The sequence below is a fragment of the Cavia porcellus genome, unplaced genomic scaffold, assembly GCF_034190915.1.
Source record: "Cavia porcellus strain 051 isolate PalLab524CR breed Dunkin Hartley unplaced genomic scaffold, mCavPor4.1 scaffold_28, whole genome shotgun sequence".
Lineage (NCBI taxonomy): Eukaryota > Metazoa > Chordata > Mammalia > Rodentia > Caviidae > Cavia > Cavia porcellus.
Window position 1 is genome coordinate 34,020,344 of NW_026947511.1, and position 13,947 is coordinate 34,034,290.

The window sequence follows — 13,947 nt, forward strand, 5'->3', positions numbered from 1 at the left end:
TCCTGGGGCCTTGTTGACTCATAACTTTCCTGGAAAAATTCTAAACCACATCCACTATAATTTTAGAAGCTGAGTAGGGCTGAAAAAGTAACCGAGCCCTGAGTAGTGCAGTAGGGGTTTGGAGGCTCCTAAGTGTGGAGACATTGAAAGCCATGATTATATGATCAAGTCACCTAGATAGATACTCATAAACTGAAGAGGTGGTTTCTACTTCCAGTTCCCATCTTATATGGTGATTCTCTGCTTCTCACCCTCCTATACCCTTCAGAAATCTCTCTTACCACCCAGATGGCCTCACCCGAAAACAATGCAATTGTGTAGACCAGAGAATCCCAAGATGGCAAGATACGCATTAAAAAATAGATCCCTAACATAATCACTTGAGTACCTGGATCCAAAAGTATCTAATGCTGTGTATTACATCACCTGCTTCAAACTAGATTAAATAAACACGAAGAATTCATTGTCTGGTTTAACCAAAAAATAGCAATTACTTTCAATAAAAATGATCTTAATAATTCAGGAATGACACATGATTACTGAATAAAGCTGAACCATAGCCAACTGAAAAGTTTAAAGGAATGTAAACAAGGCAGTTTTCTAAGACTGTTCATGGATGAGTGTGCTATGAGTTGAAAAAAGGTGTCCCAAAATAAGGTCAAAAACACAGGAGGATGAGAGCTAGCTTTTCATTCCATCTATACATCTATCTGTGTGTCTGTCTGTCTGTCTCTTATTCATCTGGATCAGTAATATTCATAGATGACCTTGGGACATACATTTATGTAGACATAAACACAGATATAGACATAAATATATGCTATTTATCACATGAATGCATGTGTGCACACACAGGTGTATATATGGTGTATATATTTACCTATGTATATACTTATATAATATGTACACTTATATATTACATACTTACATATCCTTGAATATATACACATGTATGTATGCATGCATATATATTTATACCATGTATGTATTTATATATACATACTTATGTATGCATATATATATTTATTTTACAAATCTAGGTTAGATTCTCATGTGAGTGAATAGGCAGTGCATATAGACAAATTTCAATTTTCTGAAGATTCTATCTGTTTTTACTTATTGAAGCATCAAATTAACATAAAAAGTATCGTTATGACTTCAATAACATAAAGGTCAATGAAGATTTGTGTGTGTGTATGTGTGTGCTCTGGTCCAGTGACCGACTGCAAGCTCTCATCCTCTCTTTCTCTTATCAGATACTCAAGAGCTAAAGCACTGTTCCTAGCTCATACAAGCACCTTTTCACAGTTCCCTTTAGTGATTTTTAAAATGCAGTAACTATGTACATTGGAGTGGAATCTACTGAGTCATCTTTGTTCGACTGTTTTATTGGAGAAGAATCTGTTGGATCATCCTTGTTTACTGTTTGGCTATTATACCTTATATTTATAGATATTTCCTTAGGAGGATGCAGGCATATTTCACGTGCCACATTGGATGTGCCTGCTATACAGGGATCAGTAGGCAGAGCCCAGCAGATAGGCAATGTTCTACTAGGCCGTAAGAGACTGCATTAAATAAGCACCAGGATGACAGACTGTAGCAGTGATTCACTGGATAATTGCTAATAGGCTGTGCATTGTCTGTTATTCCCATAGTGCTACCACTGAGTCAAATTAAAGGATGAGGGAAGTTAGATTTGTGTGCCACCTTAAATTGAAACATGTTCCAAAGTGCTACTTAAGCATAATAGGAGAATACCTATACACCATCCTCCGTTGGCATGGTGATGTGTGAAGCCAGGATAAATGGGCAGTCAGCTGGAGCGGGGGCCTAATGATGGCCAAATCAGCAGTTAACAAGCTGGGGGCCTGACATTCATCAGGCGGTGGGAGAGGGAGAAAACACCGCTGGTCCTCCTTTCCACAGCTGATGAGGGGAAAAGTTCATTCGGTCCTGTGACCCCAGATCTTACAGGAGGAGTTCCTCGGTGCACCAGCAGCAGTCACAATGGTCGGGAGCATCAAGATGCTGTAAGTCACCCTTCCTCGGATCCTACTCCCTCATCGCTCCAGACTCACTGCCAGGATCAGCAAGGTACTCATGAAGCAGAGTTCTTGGCAGAAGAAAAAACAATCAGTTAGTTGCTCATATTTCAAAGCTGTAACACCTACTTTTCTTTCTTCTTACAGACAGTGGTTTGGATGTCGTTTGCCTGCTCTGAAGAGCTCCTCGCAACGTGCCAAGGTGGCACTGTTGGGAAGTAAGACCCATAATAGGCAAAATTAGGCTCTTACAAGGAGCCGCCCTTTCTCCCAAGAGCCATTTATTTGGTCTAACGCAAGTCCACTTTCATGTTTCGCTTCTTTCACACACACACTTCTGCTTTCTGCTACGACTTGAAGCAGCACACAATCCTCATCCAAAGCTGAGCCAATGCTGGTATCCTGATTTTAAACATCTCACGCTTACCAACTCCGAGCTGAAATAAATCTCTTTTCTTTATACATTATCCAGCTCCAGGTATTCCGTGGCAGCAACAGACAATGACCTAAGATGTTGTCTGGCAATATCCGCCCCTCCTTTGGTTATTTGTTTTACAATCTTGATGAAAGTTTTTTCCCATGATACCATTCTAGAACAGAATACTAGAAACTCATTTAGGAAGTGGGTTAGTCATTTATCCCTGTTGGACCCACCACTAAGCTCTCTGACCCATAAACTCAGTCCACTCTTCTCCAACTGGATCTTCACCCACAGCCTGGCAGGACGGAATTTTACACTTGGTACTTCAGGACTGCCCTTTGGTTCTGTTCTTATTCCTCTCTTCCATTTCACTTTCTTTGCTTCATCCATCATTTTTTATTCTGCAAGTTTGCTTGTTCACAAGGACCACCCATCTAGGTAACTTGCTCTCACATTCTGTACCTAAGGTATGGTTCTCCCCATAAGTGATTAGGGCCATAAAGCTGTCCTGGAGAGAGCGTGTATGCCTAGTCCAGGTAACTATCATAAGGATGAAATGACTAACTAATCAAAGGGTATCAAATCCAATGTATATAGAGCATGCTGCACATAACTATGCATCATATCTGTCATAGTCTACTAACCAAAAAGGGCAGTGGTTGCTATGTGGGGGGAGCCCTCCATCAAGGAACACTAAGACCCTCTGCTCCCCCAACCCCAACTCAGGACATAGTTGACAACTATACAATCTGATAAAATTCTCCCTAAAGCCATCTTCATGAAGATTAAGGTAGTAATAAATGACCTGTTCCATGTACACACTTGCATATTAATAGGAGCCATGTGGTGACCCAACAGCTTCAGACAAATGAGTGCTATCAATAGTGGAACTGGGCAGATAGTGGAACTTACCAGTTCCTCTCAAGGTTCTCTGCAGAGACCACTGCCTCTACGGCCTTCATAAGCGACCTTATTACAGAAACAATCATGCTTGTGTGTGTTTATTAGTGTCAAGCTACAGAAGAAACTTGCAGTCAGCCAAGCCTGGAGTAAATTCTGCAAGAGAAAATGGAAGAAGCACAGATAAATGATTAGCAGTCGGATTTGCCCTTCATATCAAAAAATGATTCCACTTTTTAGAAACCAGGAACACTGTGCGTACTCTAGTGAGATTCGGAGCAGGAAGTGACCTCCTAGAGGACTCTGTGAAACTCATCTGTCCTACATTGCTTCTTCTGAATCATACTGTTCACTTACCTCTATTTCTCAGTGTATGGTTTGTTGCCGGCAGACTGGAGACATTTTCTCCTCCTGCCTCTTCACCTAGAAATCTTTCAATCAGACCCTATCATAGGTCTCACTCTCTGTTTTTTCTACTTAGAGTAATCTCTAGCCCAGTGATGTTTAGAGCATGGTGCCTAGGTCAGCAACACACATATGCTTCACGTAGCGCTTGTTGGCGAGGCAAGTCTTCCTGGCCATGGCTTGCTTACGCATTGCACAGTATGGAGACAAATGGTCAAGCAATTTCTGTCTGCTGTAAGGTCTCACCATCGCAACAATGTCCTACAAATCAGACTGTGTGCCCGTTCTCTCAACGCCCTTCTGCCCAGGTGGTCCTTGTGGAAGTTACTGACATATAGTACACACTCAATAAATATCTGCTGAATGAATGAATGATTCTGAAGTAAATGAGAGGCAGACTCACAAGACAGTCAAGTGTCCAAGCCCCAGAGGCAGGTAGCTTGGGATCAAACTGGGAAGGACACTTTTGATCATCTGGCCCTAGAAAGTTATTCAGCCTCTTAGTTTCTTGGTAACATAGAGATGGTGATGACCCCAATGTCATCGGCTTGGCATGTGAATTTGATACACATGCCATTGATACTGTTACACTACTATTAATCCATGCCACCTAGTAAGCCCTGTGTATTACTTATAACGAAAAAGACTTCAGTTTTTTTTTTTTTATTTCAAAAACAAAGCAAAACATAGAAATTATGCAGAATTAAAAAAATAGTAGGAAATTAACACTAGTTAATGTAATGTGCATATTGTTACCTTAGGTGTTCAGGTTACAAGATTTAGGAATTAAAAAAAAAGATCAATCAATGAGAGCAAAAAATTTTTTTAAATGAACTTACACAGATTAGTAGTATAGTTATTTATCTTGATATACGTATATACAATCTATATAAACGTATATGCATATAATCTTTTCCCTTCTTCCTTTCCCCTATCCCAGTTGTCCTTTTGTTTTGAGTACTTTCTTTCCCTTTCATTTTCATAGTATCTATCATGCATTTTGAATCTTGTTACCCTTTCAGTGTTTTGTTTTTTTGTTTTTTTTTTTTTTTTTTTTTTTTTTTTGCAGTGGGGAGACAATACAATATTTACACATGTGAATTTGATTTACTTCACTTATTAGTATGGTCTCAAGTTGCATCTGTTTACTTATAAAAGCCTCAAATTTATCCTTGATAGCTAAGTAGTACTCCATTACATAAAAATTCCACATCTTTTTATCCACTCCCTGGTTGACAGGCATTTGGGTTGTTTCCAAGACATAACTAATACAAATTGTGCTGCTAAAATCACTGTGGCATGATGTTTTCAGTTTTTCTGGGAAAATACCCAAAAGGGGAATAGTTGGATTGAATGGGACTTCCAATCCTAAATTTTTTGAGAAATACCCACACTGATTTCCATAATGGTTGTACCAATGTACACTCCCAGCAACACTGGAGAAGTGTTCCTCTTTCCTCACAGCACAAATAATTTCAACCACCTGCCCCTCAGTCAAAGGACTTATATCTAGGACATATAAAGTATTGAAAAACATCAAATTCAAAGATCCAATCCAAAAGTGGACATCTGAGGTGAACTTGCACTTTTCAGATGAAAAAATATAAATGACAAGTAAATACATGAAGAAATGTTCAACATCATTGGTCATTCCAGAAATGCAAATTAGAACAGCCTTGAGATTCCATCTCCCTCCAGAATGACTGCCATCAAGAAATCAACCAAGATTTGGTTTTGATGTGGGAGTCAAAGTCCTAGGCATTTCACTGAATTCCCTCGAAAGGATAACCGATACTTGGAATCAGAAATCGGAACATGGAGTTATTCTCCTTATTGTAGTCTTGGAATTTTTCAACACAGTATCTAAAGGACTCCTTTGGTGAAGTTTTCCGCACAAATAATAGTGTTGCTAGATTCGAAGCAGAGATATTAAGAGCAGAGATTTGCTGAATGGTGTCCCAGTTTTCCCCTTCTTCCCTTTCTTTCTCCAGGCCCCTTCTTTTATCTTTCTCTTCTCCTATTTCCTGTTTCTCCCCACCCGGCCATATTCATTTGTCTTAATCCGTCTCTCCCCTTCATACCTGCCATTATTCTTCCCCCTTAGCCTATTGGCTTCGTTAGTTCTCTTGCCTTCTCTTCCCAAAATAATTCTAAAACTAATACAATTGGTTCTGCCCAAACTTTTAAATACCACACTAACTTTGAATCAGACAGAAGTTATAAAGCACTCTCTACCTCCCATGGCTTTTAGTCCAAATGAACATGCTAATAAAATGTCAGGGAAAAAGGAAAATCCGTGCAACTGAAGGCCTCAAAATCACTTTGTTCACCAAACCTGAAGTATGTCCTTGCTTGCTCTTTTGGCAAAGGCTCCTTACACAGCTGAGTATAAAGCAAAGGCCAAAAGGTGAGAGGCTATCTATGAGGCTTTGGGTACCTCACCCTGGCCCCCTGAATGCCACAGGGCCCAAGGTAGACAGTCTGCAGCCAGGGGGCCCCTAGGAAGCACTGCCTTTGGACTTTGTGATCTCACTGTGGTCAGAGCCTGGGTCAGCCTCCTCCAATGTGCTAAGGAGATGGTTCTCATGTTTGGTGGGAGTTTGGCCAAGGTGACTTTAGAGATTCCTTTAGTGTGGAAATTGTGCAATTATGTTACCTCCACCTAACCCTGTAGTTGTGGACACCTTGCTTAATATCAGCACCCTCTTACATCATCTTGCAAACATGCCTTCTATGGGTTCCAACTTATCCCTGGACCCTTTCGATGCATAAATAGTAAAAAAAAAATTGCCCTCCCTCCAAAGAGCCCAAGCACATGAAGGCATTGTCCATCGTGGGCAGGGGCCAGCTTGGATGGGAGAGGTGCTGTCTAGAGAGGGAAGTTACCATGACAAAGGATCATGCTCTTCTTTGTCCTCTCAGTGGAATACCCCCCTGCCGTTTAGGGGATATGTCTACTTCTCTCCCTAAAAGTCAAATCAAATGTATGACTTTGATCCTACTGCCAGCCAAACAGGTGACTCCTGCCAAGGCAGGAAAAGAAAGGGGCATTATCTGCTCCTACCTCTGACTCTCCTTCATTTCACTGAGCTCACGCTTTCCCACTTCATGTCACTGAAAATGTTATTGATCGATCCTGCTGACAGCGGCAGTAAATAGAGCCTGGGCTGTTTTACATCGTTGATGAGAAGGCAGGCTCCATAACTCATCAGGCCCAATCTGACTCCCCATCAGTCCTCTTCCTCTTTTTCTCTCTGTATCTCATTACAGAAACAGGATTAATACACATGGACAGCAGAGAAATGAGTTCAGCGGCTCTTTGGGCTTTTGTGGGGAGGCGAGCACCCTTAGCAGTTCCTTAAGAAAATTGACGCACAGGGCAGTCACGTTGTCTGTCTGCAAACCTTCATTAAGGCCCATTAGCTATGTGCTGATCATAATACGCTGGGGGCGTCACACAGCTGGCTTGACCTGAGGTTTGGGGTTAGTGCAGGGAAAGAGAGCCCTGCTTAGCTTCCTTCCTGACCTGGCTGCACAGCTTGTGGGCTGTGGGCATCTTGAGCAGTAGACAAAGCATGCCACCTGCTCTTGGAATTCCTATTTTACTAAGATTTAAGGGGGTAACTGTGCCTAAAATAAACATGCATTCACCTTAAAGTTGTATGCAAATAAACATGAATTTTAATGGGAAACTTCAAAGAAATTTCATCTATTATTACGATATGCTCCTTGAGCTATTCTTCACATCCCTGGTGACAGGCAATCACTCTCTTCCTGATCTGAGACCTGCTCATATGAATTGCTCAGCAACTAGCCCAGGTCTTCATCCTGCTCCTCTGAGGGCACCCTGTGTCTGGAATTCAACCAGAAACAGCAGACAAGGACTCTACTTCAGAGGCAGGGGCTGTGAATAGATGCCCATGACTGCAGATACTCACCCCAAGATAGTTTTCCAGCCCTAACCCTTCAATGGCTGGACCTCAGGTCAATCACTGCATCATTGCACACACACACACACACACACACACACACACACACACACACACACACACATCCCAGTGCTATCTCCTTCTCTGTGAAACTGGAGAACTGTGGTACCTGCCTGCCTGCTGGGTTTGTGTGAACTTCAGATGAAATTAAGGGGAGAAATGTTTGTTAATTTTTGTAAATAGGATTTTTTAGCAACATGAAAACACAGTGAGCACTGGTTTTGGATGGCAGGTACCTATGAAAGGAATGGGAAACATCTACACATTATAAATAATTCTATCATGTAGACCACAATCTGCAACATCACTGAGCACCTACTGAATTAGGGCCAGATACTAAGAAATCAAAGGCTAACTTTAACTCTGATCTAAGGAAATCAGGATCAATCAGGGAATTAAACAAATGCTTCTAATGCCCAGTAACTAAAAAGTAGTAAGAAGAAAGAATATCCAATCAGGGAGTGTTTTCAGTCACTGTAAGAAAAAGACAGATAAGCCAGGAGTGGGAGAAAGTGCCTGAAATACAAGCACTCGGGGAGCTTGAAGAAAGAGGATTGTGAGTTCTAGCCAAGCCGGGGCACATTAGCAACTTAGTGAGACCCTGTCCCAAAAAACCAAAGACAAACTTTTATGCAGGCCTAGCACATGCCAGGGACTGTTGTAAAACAATCTGAATTATCTTCTCTGAATCATATAATAAAAAGGTGCTATTTAACTTCATTTTTAATTGAAGAAATAAAAGTGAATGATTTCCTTCTTTTTTAATTGGAAATCTGAGGCTTAATGAGATGAAAAAAACTTGCCTAAGATCCTACAGTGTTTGGAACCAGATTTATTTGATTTTAAGAAGATTTTTTTTTTTAATCGGTACCGGGGATCAAACTCACGACCCTGCACTTGCAAGGAAGGGGCTTATGCCACTGAGCTAAATCCCCAGCCCCAGGTTTATTCGATTTTAAGCCATTGGTTACAGGAGATCTTTGGCCACATAGGCAGGGTAGGACCTGATACCTCCTAGTCACTGACACACAAGATTTTCCAGATTTTTAATTCTGTCTCAGTTTCTTCATTTCAAAATAGATTGATTTAGATCATCTCGATTCTGAAATTCTAGATACCCTTGTGAAAAGGGAAAAAAGCAGATTTAAACTCCTACTCGTCTGGGAGCTCTTAAAATTTACACTAAATGCAATGATGAAAGGTGTCATCAACCCCTAAATTTGTTCTCATTTATCTCTCAAGAGATAATATCCTTTATTTTGGAAAAATAAAGATAGAATGAATAAACACTCATAACTCATGCAGTGCCTTGAAATAAATATTAAGGGGCTATATTTTTATTTACTAAATATATAACCATATATATGTGTAATCTACAATGATACGTAATGCATATTTACATATCAATTACATAGTGAACAATATTAGTATATTTATAATCACACAAATACTTTCATTTTCATTAGCAGTATTTGAATTTTAGGCTGACACTTTCTTCTATATTCAGAGCTTGAAAAATCTCACCTCTTACTGCTTTTTTCCTCCTCTTTAAAGTTGTCGTTCCTTGCTTCCCAGCTGTTTTATAGTTCGTAACTTTGCTTAAAAGCGTTTCTAATTTCTCACATTGAAAAGTGGACTGCAAATGAAGTTTAATATGGAATGTTTTGTACCACGAAAACTAGTGCCCCATTTTCCCCCCTAATGAATGCCAAAATCATCACAGACTCCAGCCTCATGAATAATGTATCTCGTCCAATTAAGAGCAAATGCTGTTCAGTTCTTGCAACTGGTATGTGATGCCAGTTTGGGCCTTAGAATGGGCAGTGGGGCTGGGGGCAGAAGGCGGACTTGGGAAGGCCTGAGAGGCTGGATGTATGTGTAGACACCGTGTGTCTGACAGCTCAGCCCCCACAATCTCTACCATGTTTATTACATCCTGGGAATTAAACCACCCATGCTTGAGTCTGCAGAGAGATCAGAGAATTTTTCCCACCCTAAACAGAATGCCTCTCAAATTTCTAAATCTCAAAACCTGCTTCTTAATAGAGAAGAATCACTAGTTAGCCGCCCCGACCTCTGCTTGCCAAGCTCCCAAGTCTAATTAACCAGCAGACACCCCCACACTCCCCAGTGCTGCACTGCGTCAGATAGGTGGCCTCTGGAAGCTTCTTCTCTAAGGAAGCTACAGCAGTGACTCTGGCTGCCTCATCTTCTTCTTTTAGCTTGTGATTAAGATGCTCTTTTCACCAAGAGAGTCTAGAAGGCCTTTTGAGGCTGCTGAATTGAGTGTTTTCTTGACCTGCTGCTATCAAAACCATGGAGGTACAGCTGCCCCCCACTCAGAAAGGGAGTGGTTTCACATATCTGAGCCTCAAATACCTCATCAGAAACAGAAGCCGGTAACAATTGTTGTAGCCAGGGGGACTGCTTAACTAAAAACATTGTTTTGTGTACATGGTGAAGAGCCATGCAAATGTTAGTAATTACCCTCTTTGCTCTGAGTGTATAGACATCCTCACAGCTTCAAGACTGGACATGACAAATCTCCAGGGCTTGGGCTGGCCTGATCTTGATTAATGTTGTTCATAAAAATATTCATCCATCAGGGTTTCCATTTGTAGCATTTAGTTGTGCCAAGTAACAGAGCGAGCCAGTGGTTTCTTAAAATTATGCCATCTAATAATGAATGCTGGAGACATTTTTTTTTTTTTTTCAGGCTGAAATCTCTTCTTATAACTCAGGGCTGATGAGTGCTGCCCTACATTTCTCGATGGATCCAATTTAACACCAGACGAAGCAGTGACTCAGACTAACTTAAATATCTCAAGACGAGTTTCACCTTTTCCTCTGAGGCCGTATCAGTTCAATTGCATAAGTGCAAATTTATTGAAAGTGGTTTGGTGCTTAGCTTTTCTCTATTGGCAGTAATGGAGTTTAAATTTATAGCAGGCTGATGAATTTCAGATAAGAGAACCATTACCTTACAACAACATTAAGGAAAAATATATAACTCCGATTGCTGAACCTCGTATGCGTATTGTTTGAATGAGGGGAGATGGATGAGGTAGGCTGACATTTGCAAATGCAATTCCTTTCCATTCTCGCTGTGCTAGCCCAGGATTTGAAAGCATGGCATATTCCAGAAAGGGCTCTGGATAGCAATGCATCACAAGTGCTTTATAACCAAATAGCAGGAGTAGGATACGACCTAAAGGAAAGGGATTTTTCTTTCTCTTTAGTAACATAATTGCAGGTGTCTCTTGGCAGGGTACCAAGGCTGTAACGGGCCTTGGGGCATTTGTTTGGTACTTTTAATGTGCCTCTCCCATGGGTTATTCTCCTTTCACAACAGGCTTTATCTTCCCATAGGGTGGGACTCCGGCAACATAGACATTAAGATGAAGGATGCTTCAGAGAAGTCCAGAGCCTCCTGGACTTCTACATTATCTTGAGGTCCTGGTTGTGTGGAAGCTAAAAAAGATGAAATATTGTAACAGGGCTGTGAAAGTCCCATTATGTTTTTACACACTTGCACCAAAGCAAATGAACTTTTTATGTAAAAAACATGCAGTATTATTGTACTATCCATATGATAATCAGAGCTGATGAAATAAAGATTACAGACAGTATTTTTCCAAAAAGGAGCATGACTTTGTGACTATGTGATAAACTATATTTTGCTTTCCAATTTTGCAGCTGCGTCTCAGCTTCTTTTGGTGATAAAGTCTGACTGTAATGTCTTTCGTAGGATTGTGGAGCTAACACCCTTTGTGTAATGTCATTTTTATCCCATTCCCTTGTAGGTCACAGCTATATAGATAAGGTATTTTTAAAGTTAAAAGAAGGGTAGGTATGTATGGTAATAGGTATGTTCATTTAAGCTTTATTAATCATCCTATAATGTATACCTAAATCAAAACATTATACCATACCTCATAATTATAAGCAGAATTTGTTGGTCAATTAATAATAAAATTTTTAAAGACGTTTTAAAAAGTGTTTTGTCCTTGGGCAGGTTGCTCTGGGTCTTATTCTCTTAGTCCATAAGATATCCACATGGGTCACAGGAATAGAGGTCATGGGATCTCAGAAATGCAATGGTCCACGATGGATCCCAGACCCAAAGGCCAGCAGAAGATGGCTGATCCTTGCTCCTTCTCAAAGAGAAAACACATCCATGCAGGTTCCAAGGGAAGCACTTTTGGGGTAATTTCAATGCAGTTCTCTCTCAGGCTGAGCAAGGGCCCTTCTCTGGGTACTATGGATTCTGGGGGTGAGCCCACCCCTGTGCTCCCTAAGGATAAAAAGAATGGAACAGTAAAACATTTCATTTCCATTCATCTGTTTGAGTTTCTGACAGCCACCCTGGCTGAAGGGAGTAAGCCATGAAGCTTCCTCTGCCATTGTGGACAACACAAACTCTTAGGTTTCTCTGGGCACTGCACGCAGGGGTGGAGGAGAGGGCTTACAAAGTTCTCAGATATCATCTGTCTTTGCACACTTAGGGTCATTTCTGTGTGGTTTACACTCTGTTCTAGAATACCACAGGAAGTCTAGCACTTAAAATACAGTTAGCTTTAAGAGAAAACCCTGAGTTTTCTGTAAATAACAAGGGGATTTGGGTTGAATGAGACATTCATTGTGAGGTTACACATGCAGCACATTTGAAAGAGAAAAGGGCTGAATTCAGTTAGTGAGTCATTTATTTTGAAAAGAACCGGCTATTAGTTGAATGGTACAAAGTCTGAGTGAAAATAAATAAGCAAACAACTTGATGTTTTGCCAGCAGTTTTCTCAGTCAACAAATGGCTTTTGAGGTGGTCCAATCTTGGAGCGGTTGATAGTGTCATTCTGGACTGAAGCAAAGGACTATGGGTCCTGGTCACAGTAGCTCAATAGAAAGAGACCCACACAGATGAGACAGCTGTTTGCAGAGAACAGTATTTCAGAAGCAAATGGCAGAGCAGTGGCCAGTGCAGCTCCAAAGACATTAATTGAACTTCAATTTGGAGTTGTTGAGGCTGTCTTGAAAATTTTTTTTTTAAATGAAAAAACAATGGTCACACAGCAAAGTGATAAAAATAAAAATAACAATGACACCCTATTTTTTTCCCATGGGCTAGCACAATTTTAAAAGTAAGAGAAAAACGAGAGCCTATTTAATTCAGTTATTAGCTTCCCTCATTTTGCAGATGAGGGAAGTGAGGTACACAGGGAGGACTCTACTGTCTTCCTGGGCAGATTCCAGCTCCATCTCTTTTGTGTGTCTTTCAGCTTCTGGGTGAGGAAGGACAGACTACTTTTTCTGGCTCCATTTTTAATTTTCTCAAAACTCATAAAGTATCATTAGAGTGCTTTTTAATTTTTTCTGAAAAGCAGGAAATCGTAAGATTGATAAATAGTTTAATGCGAACCTGATGGCTTGATTAATTAATCACCAAGCTGAGGAACCACTACAATTCATATGTCAATTCAGACTATTTTCGGGAAATGATTTGAATCAATTGCTAATGAAATTGAGAAATTTAGGAGCCACTTTCTGACTTCCAAATGACAGGGCTCATATTTAACTCAAGAGATGTGACAGTTAATGACAACATAAAAGTGCCATGAATTATTTTCCAGACCATGGGAAAATTACGCATCTCCCCATTGAAACTGCTCACAGCTCATCAGCATGAAAATAAACAGCCTTAATCACATGCTAAGAAATCTATGATGCTGTTAAAAACCTAGGTTCCTTTTGAAATAAACAAAGAGCATAATCCTTGGCAACAATTGTAATATTTCACAAACTCTTCCTTAGCACAGAGTGATAGAAAAACTTAGTGTGACTGATATTACAACTGAAAGCCTATGGAAAAAATTATTGTGGATTGTTGTTCTTTTATCCAATTATTTTATACGCTTAATAGGTGAGTTTAATTTTTCCTCCCTGCTTTAATTCATAGACTGAGTTTCCCAGCACCGTTTATGTTCCAAAGGGTTTGCTTTGTATATCTTTCCATAACTTTTCATTTCAAGCCAGACTTTTAATGTAATTTAAAGTTACACTTAGCTATAACAAGACAGTTATTGTGTGTTAATGAAATATCAATGGGAAGTGCACTGATCAATATTTAATCTAATTAAGGTGTACACAAAGCAATATTACTATGTAATTAACTCATAGCAGCAGAAGGAATCC

The 13,947-nt window shown here is 40.2% G+C and overlaps 1 long non-coding RNA gene across 1 annotated transcript; it reads right to left on the bottom strand.

The window, feature by feature from the left end:
* Positions 1-1,063: 1,063 nt before the first annotated feature.
* LOC134473823 (uncharacterized) lies at positions 1,064-9,409 on the bottom strand. The gene is made up of 3 exons (XR_010044283.1): positions 9,285-9,409; positions 3,379-3,522; positions 1,064-2,116 (listed from the first exon to the last, which is right to left on the bottom strand). It is a non-coding gene; the product is annotated as an uncharacterized LOC134473823 (long non-coding RNA).
* Positions 9,410-13,947: the final 4,538 nt, after the last annotated feature.